This window comes from Annulohypoxylon maeteangense (assembly GCF_022496945.1).
Source record: "Annulohypoxylon maeteangense strain CBS 123835 unplaced genomic scaffold GGS22scaffold_11, whole genome shotgun sequence".
Classification (NCBI taxonomy): domain Eukaryota; kingdom Fungi; phylum Ascomycota; class Sordariomycetes; order Xylariales; family Hypoxylaceae; genus Annulohypoxylon; species Annulohypoxylon maeteangense.
This window is the reverse complement of record NW_025953258.1, coordinates 528,265-543,200: the sequence shown is the minus strand read 5'-3', so window position 1 is coordinate 543,200 and position 14,936 is coordinate 528,265.

The following is a 14,936-nucleotide window of genomic DNA, read 5'->3' as shown; positions in this document are numbered from 1 at the left end:
AGAAAAAAATAAGTTATTTAATTATTTATATTTAAATTCTTTTTTTTTTTTAAATAAATATTATTAAATATTAAAATTATAAAACTTTTTATTTTAAACATTTAATTTTTAAAAAGTAATTAAGAAAAATTAATGTTTATTATATTAAATTTTTAATTTATTTTAAAATGAATATATTTCATTTTAATAATAAGTTTTATTTAAATATAAAATATAATAATATTTAAAAAAACTTATAAATATAATAATATTTAAATAAAAATTAAATAATTTTCATTAATTATTATTTATATTTTTATTTATTATTTAAATTTTTAATATTATTTTTTTTACGGTTAATATTTAATTTTTAAGAAAAGTTATTTATTAATTTAACGTGTTTAGTTTAATTTTTTTTTTAATTAAACGAAATAATAATAATAATAATAATTAATATTAACGTTAAAAAATTATTATTTATATAATTATTTTAAAATTTTATTAAAAATATATTAAGCGTATTAAATTAAGTTTTACATTTTACACTTAAATATAAAATTTTTATAATTTATTTAATAATTTATATTTTTAAATATACGCCGTAATAATTTATGTTATATTTTTTTTATTAAAAAGCGGAAAAAAAAAAGCGTAAAAAAAACGGTATTATTAATAAAATTAAACACGTATTTATTTAATAAAAGTTACGTTAAATATAAATTTAATTATTTTAAAATATTATTATTAATATATAATATCGTTTTTTAAGTTTATTAAAAATATTATTTTTTATATTTTTATAACTTTTTCGTAATAATAATAATAACGATAATAAAAATTATAATAATTAATTTTATTATAAAACGAAATTAAAAAATTAAGAAATAACGACGTTATTACGCGAAAAGTTTTTAACTATTTTTTTTTATAAAAAATACGGTATATATATAAGTGAAATTTTTTATTTATTTTATTTTTAAAATTAATTATAAATAAAACTTTTACGGAAATTTTACGGGTTTAATTTTAATTTTATAAATTTTTAATTATTAATTTAAAAAAAATTAATGTTTAATAAATTTTTTTTACGTTCGGGATTTTACTTTTAAATAATAATTTAAGTTTACGTTTTTTTAATTTTAAATATTTTTTAATAAAATAAATAACTTTTAAATATTTATAATAAAAATTAATATAAAGGCTTAAAATAATATTTTAAAATTAATGTAATAATTTTTTAAAATTTTAAGGTTCGTAATTTTTTTTTTTTTTCGAAAGGGATTTTACGTTTTTATTTAATAATAATTTATTTAATAAACATTGAAATTATATTAAGTTTTAAACGTTTAATAATTTCGTGTTAATTTTAATGTATAATTTTTTATATATTAATATATTTTTTTAATTAATTATATTTTTAATAATATAATATATAATTATTTAATAATATTTATTTTAATATTAATAATATTTAACATTAATTTTCGTATGATAATATATAATTATTTAATAAATAAGTTATTATAAATAAATATTATAATTTATTTTTTTAAATAATAATTATTTACCGTTATATATTAAAATTATATATATACGTTTATTTAATAAATAAATTAAACTTAATATAAGTATTAAAAAGTTAATTACATTAAAAATACACGTATTATTATTTATTTTATTTTATATTATTTAAATTACGAAACGAAATTAAAAAACTTAAAAATAATAACGTTATTACGTAAAAAGCTTTTAATTATTTTTATTATAAAAAATACGGTATATATATAAACGAAGCTTTTTATTTATTTTATTTTTAAAATTAAAAACTAACGGAACTTTTATAAACTTAACGGGAATTTTATAAGTTAAATTTTAATTTTATAAATATTTAATTATTAATTTTTTTTTTAATTAAATGTAAAATAATTTTTATAAATAAAAATATAATAAAAAAAGTAATAAAATAAGTAAATATTTAATAAATATATAACTTTTATAATTATATTTAATAATATAAAGTTATGATATTTTTTTAATTAATTAAAATTAAGCTTTTATAAAAGCTTTATTATTTTAATAATGTAATTTAAATTTAAATACGTGTTTTTTAATTAATCGAAATATTTATTAATAAACTTTCGCGTTTTCGAAATTAAGCTTAAATAATTAAATATATAAATATTATTTACGTTATATAAAACCGGAAAAACACCGGTAAAACGTATATATATTATTTTATATATATTAAGTAAAAAATTAAATATCGTAATTTAAGTTTTTAAACCCGATTTTAAAATTTATATTTTTTTATAATGTTAAATTTTTAATTAATTATTTCGCATTTAAAATATTTTTAAAAGTTTAATAATTAAAATAATTTAATTATTTTTATAACGCGTTTTTAAATAAACTTAATTATATTAAAATTAATGAGAAATTAAATCGAAGTTTTACGATCGAAATTAAATTAAGTTAAAATTAATTCGAATCGATTAAAATAATAATTAATTTTTAACTTTAAATATTATAATTAAATAAAAGTTTAAAAGTTAAAAAAAAAATAACATATAATTTAAATTAAACACTTTCGATTAAATTAAATTAAAAAAATTAAAACGTTAAATTAATTAAATTACGAATAATTAAAATTAATTAAATATATAATGAAATTTTAATATAATTTAAAACGCGTTCGAATTAACGTTAAGTTTTTTTTTAATATAATACGTATATTAATTAAAATTATATAATACGAATAATATTAATTATAAATGTTTTAATATTTAGTTATTTATTTTTTTTAATTTTTAACGAATATATAAAATTTACATTATTTTTAAAAAAAAGAAAAAAAACTTTATATTATACGAAGTAATTTATTTAATTTAATTTAATTTAATTTATAATAATATATTTTATTATATTATTATTAATTCGTAACGTTATTTACGATATTTAAAATAAAAGTCGAAAATGTTTATATAATAATTATAATTATATATATAATTTTAAATTTAATTTAATTTAATTTTAAACGGTATAATTTTTATTTATATAAAATTTCTTTTATTATATATATATTAAAAAGTTTTCATTTAAATATTTAAAAATTTATTCGGTAATAATTTTTAAAATTATTTTTATTATAAAAATATTATTTATATAATAATTATTTTAAATTTATATATATTTTATATATTTTTTTAAATACATTAATTACATTAAACTTAAGTTATTTTTTTTTACGAGTTAAAAATATAAAAATAAGTATTTAAATATAATTAACACGATATAACGCGTGGAATTTTTATTATTTATTTTTATAAAAATATTTTTTTAAATAATTTTTTTTAAAACTTTATTTATTTAAGTTATTAATTTAAATATTATTTTTTTAAATTCTTATTTTATATTTATTATATATATTATAAAATTAAAACTTTAACCCGATTTTTTAATTATAACGGAATATATATTTTAAATTATAAATAAATTATCGTTATACGATAATTTACTTATAATTAATTATAATTAATAAATCGTAATTATTTTTTAAAAAATAAAAATAAATATTAACATTATTAAAAATAATGTTTACACGTTTAATATTAATTATCACGTTTAAAATTAACGTAATAAAACTTAAAATTAACGTTATATTTTTAAAAGCCGATATCGTAATTTTAAAAAAAATATTATCATTTTTAAGGTAAATATTACCATATTTAAAATAAATATTATTATACTTAAAGTTAATATTATTACCTTTAAAGTAAATATTATTACATTTAAAATAAATATTATTAATATTAATATTCGGTTTAATATTTTTAAGTTTCGTTTTATCGTTTCGTAAATTTTTTTTTTTAATTATTATTTTTATATATTAAAATATTAATTATACGTTTATTATAAAAACGAAAATATAATTTCACGTTTTATTAATAATAATATTAATAATTATATAAACACGTTATAACTTTTTAAAAATTCGAATAATATAATTATTAATAAATTTAAAATTATAATTAAGAAAATTAAAAATATATTAAATAAAAGTTTATATATTAATTTATAATTAATATTAATTATTTTTTTAAGTTATAAATTAAGTATGATTTTTCGTAGGTTAAATATAAGTAATAATAAGATTTATAGTAATAAATTATAAAAATTTTTATATATATATAATATTATTTCGTCGCGTAATTAATATTTTAATGGAATTTAATAGGGAATAAATTCCAAGTTTAATAAAAAATAAATTTTAAATTTAATAAAAAATAAGTCCCGGTTTTAAGTAAAATAAATTTTAATTAAGTAATTTATAAGTATTTAAATAAAATATAATTAAATATATTAATTAAATATCGTTTTTTTTTTTTATATATTTAAATAATATAAAATAATTAGTTTATAAAATTAAAAATCATTTTTTTAAAATATAATAATAATTTAATTATAAAAATTATTTTATTATAATAATTAATTAAAATTTATAATAAGTATTTTATTATATAAATCGGTTAATTACGAAAATAAAGTAAAACTTTTATATAATGTTTTATTTTTCGACGAATTAACTTTATTAATATATTCATTTTAATTTTTTCTTATTTAAATAACATTTTTTCGAAATATAATATATTTATAAAATTATTTTATAATTAAAACTTTTAATTTCGTAATTCCGGATATTTAACTTTTAAATTATTATAAGTTTTAAAAAAATAAATAAAAAATTAAAAAAATTTTAACTTATAAAATATATATATAAAAATTATTATATAATTTTTAAAGTTTTTTTAATTTAAAATATTGTTAAATTAAAACGTTTTAAATTAAGTCGTAACGTTATTTATTTAATTCGAATGTTTTATTTTAATTTACGATTATTACTTATTATTTTTTTATTATTTAACGTTTTTATTTAACGTTTTACCGTAATTAATTAACTTATTTATTTCGAATATACGTAATAAAATTTAAAAAATTATTCTTAGTTATAATCGTTTTTTTTATTTTTTTTTTTACTTTATAAATATAAATATTACGGTATAAATTACGATTTTAAGTATTAATATTTTTTATCCCGAATATTTTTAAAGTTATTTTTTATTATTATATTTTTTTATTTTAAATAACGATAATATCGATTATAATTTAACATATTTCGTATATTATATATTAATTAAGAATATATAATTTCGTAATAAAAATAATAAAAATTATTTATATTTAACCGAAACGTTTAATTTAAACACGCGTTATATTATTTATTTTTTCGATAATATTTTACGTAAAAGTTTTTATTATTTTTTTATTTTTACGTATTTAAAAAATAAGTTTAATATAATTCGTAAAGTTAAATAATCGTTAATTTATTATAATTTAATATTTTATTATATCGAATTTTAATAATTAAGTATTTTTTTATAATAATTTACCCGAAATTTAAAATAATATCGAAATTTTCCTCGTTTTTTAATATAAAGTTTAAACTTTACTACGAATAAGCGTTAATATTATTATTACACGCGATAAATGTTATTATATTATATAAATATTTTACGAAAATTAATACGTTTATATTATTTTTCGGTTTATAAAAAATTAATATTTTATAAATAATATAACGTAATATTTTTACGACTTATTTATTCGGGTATCGTTAAATAATTTAATTAACGGTTTATTATTTCGTTTTAACGTTTATTATATATTCGATTAAATAAAATTATTTATATTTTTAAAATATACCGGTAATAAATATAAATTAATATTATATATTTTACATTCGTAACTTCGTTATTTTTTTAAATAATAAACGTTATATTATAATCGTAAATTATATATTTTTTACGGTATTTCCCGCGAATTTTTATTCGCTTATTTTATTTAATTTATATTTTAAAACGATATTTTTCGCATTTTTTAAATTTAATAAAGCTTGTTTAAGTTTTTAATACGAAATTTATTAATTTTTAATATTAATTTAAAAATTACAACGAAATATATTAATTTAATAAATTAAGTTATAAAATTATTCTTATTATTCGTTAAAATTAATAATAAAAAACGTTTTTAAAACGAAATTAACGAAAAAAAATATCGCTAAATATATTTCGTTAAAAAAAAACGGATAATATATTTAATTAATAAAAAGGAAAAAAAAAAAAAATAATAATATTAATATTAATAAAAAAAAATCTAAGTTTTTTAAATTTATTCGGCTTAATAATTTAAATGCGTATGTATTACCGTTATTATTTTCTTTTAACTTTAATTTTAACGATAATAACGTAAATAATAAATATTTAAATAAATTTCTTTTAATAAAAATTTTAAAACTTTATTATAATATTTTTATAAAACGTTTTTTTCTTTTATAATATAAATATTAATTATTAAATAATAATAATTATAATAAATATTTTTTATAAATTATAAAAATAAGTATAAAAATTTATATATTAAATTATTTAATTAATTTAATATTTAATTAATATATTAATTTTAATTATTTATTTAAATAAATAAATAATATATATATATTTTAATATAATTTTAATAATAATATTTAACTTAATATTTAATTTTTTAAACGAATACTGTTTTTTTTTTTTTAATTTTTCATTTTTTTTTAAAGTTTTTTTTTTAAGAAAAATTATAAGTGATATTACCCGCGTAATATAAAAAATGGTTTTTTTTTACGTAATATTTCGTTAAAATTAAATATACTTTTCCCCGTATATAAATCACGGTATAAATACATGTATTAATAATAATTTAATTAATAATTTTCGAAATTTTAATTATACTTTATTATATTTATATACTTTTAATTTTAATTTATTTTCGTTTAATGAAATAAATTAATAAAAATATAAATTTTATATTAATTAAAAAAGCTTTTAAAAAAGATTCGATTAATATAAATTATAACCGTTAAAATCGAAAGTTAATTAAATTAAAAATAATTAAAAATAAAATTATATATTAATTATTTAATAAATTTTTAATCGAAGGTTTTTTAATTTTTTATATAAAATATATTAATAATTTCGAACTTAAATAATTAATTAATAAAAAAGTTTAATAATATATAATTAATATTATTTAATTTAACTTTTAACGGCTTTTTATATTAATTTAATTATAAATATTTAAAATTTAAATTAATTACGAAATAATAAGTTAAATTAAAACGTATATTTTAATAATAAATTTAATAACTTTTAGTTTTAAAAGAAATGTTAATTTTATTATTAAAATATGCTTTTTATTTTAATTATTTATATATTTATTAATTTATAAATAATATAAATATATTTTATATTAATCGAAAAATAATTAATTAAGTTTTTAATTAAATTAAGTTTCGTATTTTTATTAATTTATTTTATCGAATTAAAATAAATTAAAATTAAAAATATATAAGTGAAATAAAGTTTTAATTTTATATTAATTAAATTATCGCGAATATAAATAATTATACGGCGATTTATATATAAAGAAAAATATTTTTAATTTTTAACGGGGTATTACGTAATATTATTTAAAATTATTTTTATAATATTATTAAATAATTATATTATAATTATTTAAAACTTTATGCGTAATAAAATATTATTTAATAAAAAATTATAAACATTTATTTTTTAAATATTATTATTTTATAATAATATTTTTTTTAACGAAACGTTATAAAAGGTTTTATAATATATTTTTTATATTTTATCGTTATTTTAAAATTAACTTTTAATATAAATATGTAATTATTTAATTAATAATTTTATATTTTTTCCTTTTAATTTAATAACCGATTTAACCGAAAACATTTTATAATTTATATTAATAAATAATTATATAAAAATTCGTTATCGATTTTATATCGGTAATTATTTCATGCATATTCCCGTTAATTATTATTTAATATAAAAATATATCGTTTATAATCGTTTTATAAATTAATAACTCGTTTATTATAATAATTAAAAAAATATTATTTTTTTTTTTTTATACTTAAATTTTTTATACATTTTTTTTAATATATATTTTCGGTATTTAAAACATATATATATATATATATATATATATATATATATAAATTAATTAAATATAATAAATAATACTTTTATTATTAATATTTTAAATTTATCGGCGTTAAATTTTTACATAATAAATAACTTATATTAGTTATATATATTTACGTTTTCCGTGTTAAATAACCTTTTTTTTTCGTTAATAAAAAAATGTTAAACTTTAAAATTAAAAAAAAAAAAAAAAATTAATTAAACGTTTTAAAAAAATAACGAATAATTTATTAAAAAATTCCCGTATATTTATTAACTTTTATATTAAAATAATTAATATTATTATTTAATTAAAATTTAATTTTATTTTTTTTTAAAAACGTTTTATATAAATATTTCCCGAGAATTTTTTTATAATTTATAATTTAAAAATTTATATCGATTAACGTATAAAATTAGTAATTTACGTTAACGTTTTTTTTTAAGATTTTATTAATTTTATTAAATTTATATATAATTTTTTCGATTTAATTAAAATTTAAAATAATTTCGTCGATTATTTAAAACGTTTATATTTATTTATAAAATTTTAAATTAATAAAATAATAAATTTATATAATTAAATTTTTATTCCCGATCTTTTAATAATTTTAATTAAAATATTTAAAAAAATATAATTATTTAACGATATATATTTAAAACATTTTTATTATGAGCAATGCTAGCCGCGCAGTATGGGGTTCGGCTAATTTCTCGCGCAGTATCGGATAAAAGAAATGCCGAAGAACGGTGTACATTTTATCCCATACTGATTTGTATGGGAAAACATGTACCTGTTTTAGTCTCGAACCTTATTCTAACACTTATAACTATTTCCCCCAACCTAACTTTGAATCAATTGTTTCTCGATCAACTCACCTTCAAATCTTTGATAATTACGATTGACGTATTCGCATCGAAAGGAGGAATTGAATGAGCCTGGTTGCATCGAAATCCGATATGAAAAGGGCGATGCGTCGTTGAATCGAAGTCAGATCGCAGTTAGGGCAACAGGATCAACAGCCAGAAACTGGAAGTATACGGGCTTTTCGATCCAGTCTTTCCGATCGAATATCAGTTCAACTGCCTGATAAATCGATTTATAGATATTTCGAATCAACCGCTTTCAATCATGTCAGTTTCGAAAGTTTGAATCCAGAATTGAAGCCAGAAGAGATCGATAAGGATAGGTCGATACAAGAGAAAAGTCAGGTATGGACTTTTCGAAAAGTGTACAAGTTCGGTTGAACTAGCGTGGGAGTAGCGCGAAAAGCTTATTTTTGGGGTACAAGCGATTGTATGGCTTTTTCTATGGGCAAACAGGTACTCTTTCGAACGCGCTATTTTAGCGCTACTGCGCGGGAAATTAGCCGAACCCCATACTGCGCGGCTAGCATTGCTCTTTATTATTTATTATTAAAAAATTATAACCGATTTTTAAAATTTTTATTCGTTAATACCGTCGGTTATAATCGTTAAAATTAATTAATATAAATCGAATAATTATATTATATTAAAGTTTATAATTATATTATTAAATATAATATTCGGTTAATTTTCGTTTAAACGACCGAAAAATTCGATTTTTAAAAGTTATTTAATAATAAGTTTAATAATAATAAATTCGATTAATTTTTTAACGGGAAATTTATTATTACGATTTAATTAAGTAAAATATAACAATATTAATGTAATTATATTAAATATATATTTTTTTTTAATTATTTTTTTTTTTCGAATGTTTTTTTATTACGTGGAAATTATATAAATATTTTTACGTAATAAAAAAACATTCGAAAAAAAAAAATATTTAAAAAAAAATATTAATTAATATATTTAATATAATTAATATATAAAGTTTTTTAAATAAAAAAAGTTTCGCGAAAAAAAGTTAAGTTTAAATTAATATATTTATTTTTATAAAAATGTTTATATAAATTTAAATATTTTTTTTTAAAAAAAAAAAATTATTAATTTCTTATTTTCCCGTTTTTATTAAGAAAAATATTTTTAACGTTTTTACGAAATTAATATAGTTTATATTTATTTAATTTTTTAAAATATAATCGTAATATTATAAAATAAATTAATAAAATTATTTTAATCGTAAAATTATTAATTTAATTAACGAAATTATAAAAAATAATAATTATTTAATAAATTAAAATAATGTTAATTACGTTATATATAAATATAAGTTTTTTTTACGATATATTTTAAGTATAATAATTAAATAAAACACGTAAAATTATTCGACGAAATTATTAATAAAAATTAATTATTATATTAATTTACTTTTAAATTATTAAAAACGATAAATCGAATTTAAAAATAATTTAATGTTTAAACGCCGAAAAAAGTAATAATTTTTTATTCGAATTTTAACGTTAATAAAACGGCGTTTTTTCGTTAATTTATAAAACGGTAAATTTATTATTATAATCGTTAAAATTAATAAAATTTTTAAATTAAAACATGTTTTCGAAAAAATTAAATTAAAATTAAGTAAATTAATTAAAAGTATTATTTATTTAATAATTAATAAATTTATTTTTATATTTAAATAATAAACGATAAAAATGTTTTATTTATATTTTATTAATTACGAAAATATTATTAAATGTATTAAATATAATATTCGATATTTCGGGAATGTTTTTATAACGAAAAAATTTCCGCGATTTAATTTTTTAAAAATTAATAAATAAGTAAAATCGATTAAATCGTTTAAATAACTCGTTTTAAATTTCGGTAATGTCGAAAAATAACTATAATTTAATTACGGTAAATGATAAATTAATAAAAAACTTTTTAACGTAATATAAAAATTCGTTAAAACGTTAAAAGTAATTTTTTAAATTATTTTTATCGGTAAACTCGCGTTTTAATATTTTTTTTACTCGTTTTAAAAAAGTTTTTACCATGTATTATAAATTTTAAATTATATTATTAAATTTTTTTAAGTTTAAAATAAAAATTAACGAATTACCAAGTAAATTAACCGTATTTAATTTTACGCGTTTAATTATTATAATTTTCGTAATTTTATTTAAAATTCGTCGCTTTTTTTTAATTATATAAGTTAACTTTTTTTTAATAATTTTTATTAAAAAATTTAATAAAAAAAGAAATAATAACGTTAAAAACGGGCGGTTATCGTTATTATTAAATTTAAATATAATTATTTTAAGTTTTTAAATAATTAATTATAATTATTTATAATAATAATATATTTTTATTAAATAAATACGGGAAATAATTTTACTTTATAAACGAATTATAAGTTATTATATTAATATGTTTAAAAACGTTCGTATTTATCGAATATTAAATAAAATCGAAATTCGATTTATATAAAATTTATTAACGGTTAATATTCGAATAACTCGAAAAACCGTTTAAAATTTTTATATAATAATTTTAATATTTATTTTTTATATTTTTTCGTTTTATTTTATAATAATATATAACGGCGCGGTCGTTTTTAATAATTTACGTATAATTATATTTAACGTTATTTTTTAAATTAAACATAATAATAACCGGTTACGTTTATTAATTTAATATAATAATTAAAGTTTAATAAAAAATTTCGTAATAACGTTAAGTTATAAATTTTAATTAAAAATCGCACGAAGAAAAATATAATTAAACTTTAATAAATATATAATATAATTTAAAATAAACGTATATAATATAAAATAATTATACGTAAATTCGTAATACGAAACGAATATAATTCGGTGCGATATTATTTTTAAATACGAAGATTTTTAATAAAAAGTATTTAATATTAATATTACGGGTAAATAAAATTTTATTAAGCATTTTTTTTAAATATTTATTTATTTATTATTTATATATTTATTTAAATATTAAGTAAATAATAAAGTAAATATTCGTATGTTTTTTTATAATTTACACGAAAAAATAATACTTAAAAAAAAAGAAAATAAATTATTATTATTTATTAATATTTACTTAAAAGTTTTTTATATTATTAATCGTTTTAATTTTAAGTATAATTTAATAAAAAAAATAATATAAATTTTATAATGGAAGTTTTAAAAAATTTTTATTAATTTTTAACGTTTATATTTTTCGATTTTATTAATAATATTACGTAATTTAACTTTAACGTTTTTTATTATTTTAAAAATTATATCGGTAATTAATTAAAATTTATCGGTAATAACGATACGTATTAATAACGAAAAAAAAATATACGTAAATACGCTAATTACTTAAAAACGTTTATTTTTATTTATTATAATTAAAATAATTAATTAAGTTATAAAATTTAACTTCGATAAATAAAAAACGTATTAAATTAATATAAATATTTATTATTATTATTATTATAATAATATTTAATATAACGATATAATTTTAAAAAAAACTTTAATTTATTTTATAATTTTTATAAACGCGTTTTAAAAGTAAAACGATATTAATTATTACCGCGTACGTAGTTAAAATTCGTTAAAAACCGTAATTATAATTAAAAATAAAAATGTAAAAATATATTTTTATAATTAATAAAAAATAATTAAAATTAAATTAATTTTAATTTTTAATAATAACGTATTTAATAAAAATAATAATTATTTAAAAATATAATTTATTTAATTTTAAATTATAATAATAATTAATTAATTTTTTAAAATAATTATAATATAATAAATTTAATTATATATTTAAATTTTTTATTATCGAAACGACGGTTTTATTTATAACCGTTTTTTTTATTTTTATTAATATTTAAAAAGTATATTCGGTTAAATTAATATTATTAATAATTTTTAATTAATTATTATTATCGTTAATAAAAAAGTTATTAATAAATAACGTAAATTAAATAAAAAAATATTTTTTTTTTTTTAAATTTTAATCGAAAGTTTTTATTTAATTTTAATTAAAGTTTATATTATTATTAATAAAGTTTAATAAGTTTTAAGTTTTTTTTCGAAATATAAACGAGCTCGTTTTTTTCGTTAAAAACGTTAATATTTTATTTTTAAAAATAAATATTTCGTATTAAGTTAATTTACCATTAATTTAATTTTTTCGAGGAAGTTTTATTAACCGGCATAATAAAATATTCGCATATTTTTTATCGTTAAAAGTTAAAAACATGGTTATAATATATTAAACTTAAAAATTTTAAAAATTATTAAATAAATTAATATTTAATATTAAATAATAAATTAAACGTAAATATTTACGTATTAAATATTTAATTATTTTATTAAAAATTAATAATAATTATTTATTTATTTATTTAGTTTTTATTAATCACGTTTAATTTAAAATAATAATAATAATAATAATTTTTTATTTTTTTAATTAAGTAAAATATAATTAAATAATAAAATATAATGAATAATATAAAAAAAAAAAAACATTTTATACGTAATTTAAAACTTAATATAAAAGATTTTTTTTTATATTTTATTTTATTTTAGATTTTTTTTTATTTAATAATTATTATTTATTTTTTTATATAAATAATTTTATAATTTAATAGTTTTACGTTTATTCGTATAATTCGTTATATATTTAATATAATTTTTTACCGTTAAATTTAGTGATAATTTTTTTTTTTATTTTTTATATAATACGATGTAACGAGTTAAAAACTTTATTGTTTTAATTTTTTTTCTTGTTTATTTTTTTTAATTTAATTTTTTTCCCGTTTATTTTATTTAATTTAATTATTTTTTTATTTATTTTTTTATGAATTTCGAAGAAAAGAATTTTATTATAGTGGTAAATTTTTTAATTATTTTATAATATTAATAATTTAAATATATTTAAAAATTAAAAGATTATATTATTTTATAAATTTATTTTAAAATTAATTATATACGAAAATTTAATAAAATTTTAAATTTTATTTAAAAAATACGTTAATTTATTTCGCGTTTACCCGAATATAACGCGGAATAAATAATAAATATATATAAATTTAAAGATAATTTTAAACGCGTTTTTCGTTTTATTACGAAATTAATTATTAATATTTTATACGCGTATAATTATTTTATAAAAAAAACTTCGTTAAATTTTTTATAAATTATTTTTAAAAAAATAAAATTTAAACTAAAAATTATTTTTCTTTCGAACGTATTTTTTTTATAATTAAGTTTATATAACGTAAAAAAGTTAGTTTTTATTTTTTAAACATTTTATTTAATAAAATTTAAAATAAGTTTAATAAATTTAAATATTTAATAATAATTAATATAATTACGTTTTATTACGGAAATTTATAATTTTTTAAAAATTTTTACGGATTTTTTTTTTTTAAAAACTCATTATTTTAAAATTTAAAACTTTAAGATTTTAAATTATTAAATTTTATTTTTTTATTAATTTTTTCATTATTATATTTTAATAAATTAAAAATTATTTTTTTATTACGCGTTAAAAAAATAAAGTTTAATAATATTTTTTTATTATTATTATTAATTTACGTGTTTAATATTATATTGATATTAATTTTATAAATTTTATAAATAAAATTATCGTTATTGTTTATTTTTATATCGAGTATTAAATCGATATTTAATTTTTAAATTAAAAAGAATATTTTTAAACGTTAAAAGTTAAGTTTTTTTAAGATTTTTATTATTTTTATATTTTTAAAACTTTATTTAGTAATTTTATTTTTATAATAAATTTTTATTTTAATTATAAAATTTATTTTTAAAATGTCGAATAATATTAAAATTGTTATTAATAATGCGAATAATAAAATAATTAATATAAATGGTTAAGGAAATTAATAGTAAAATTTTTTTTAACTTTTAAAAATAATATTAAATGAAGTTATATAATAACGAATTAATAAAATAATAATTATTATAATAATAATAATAA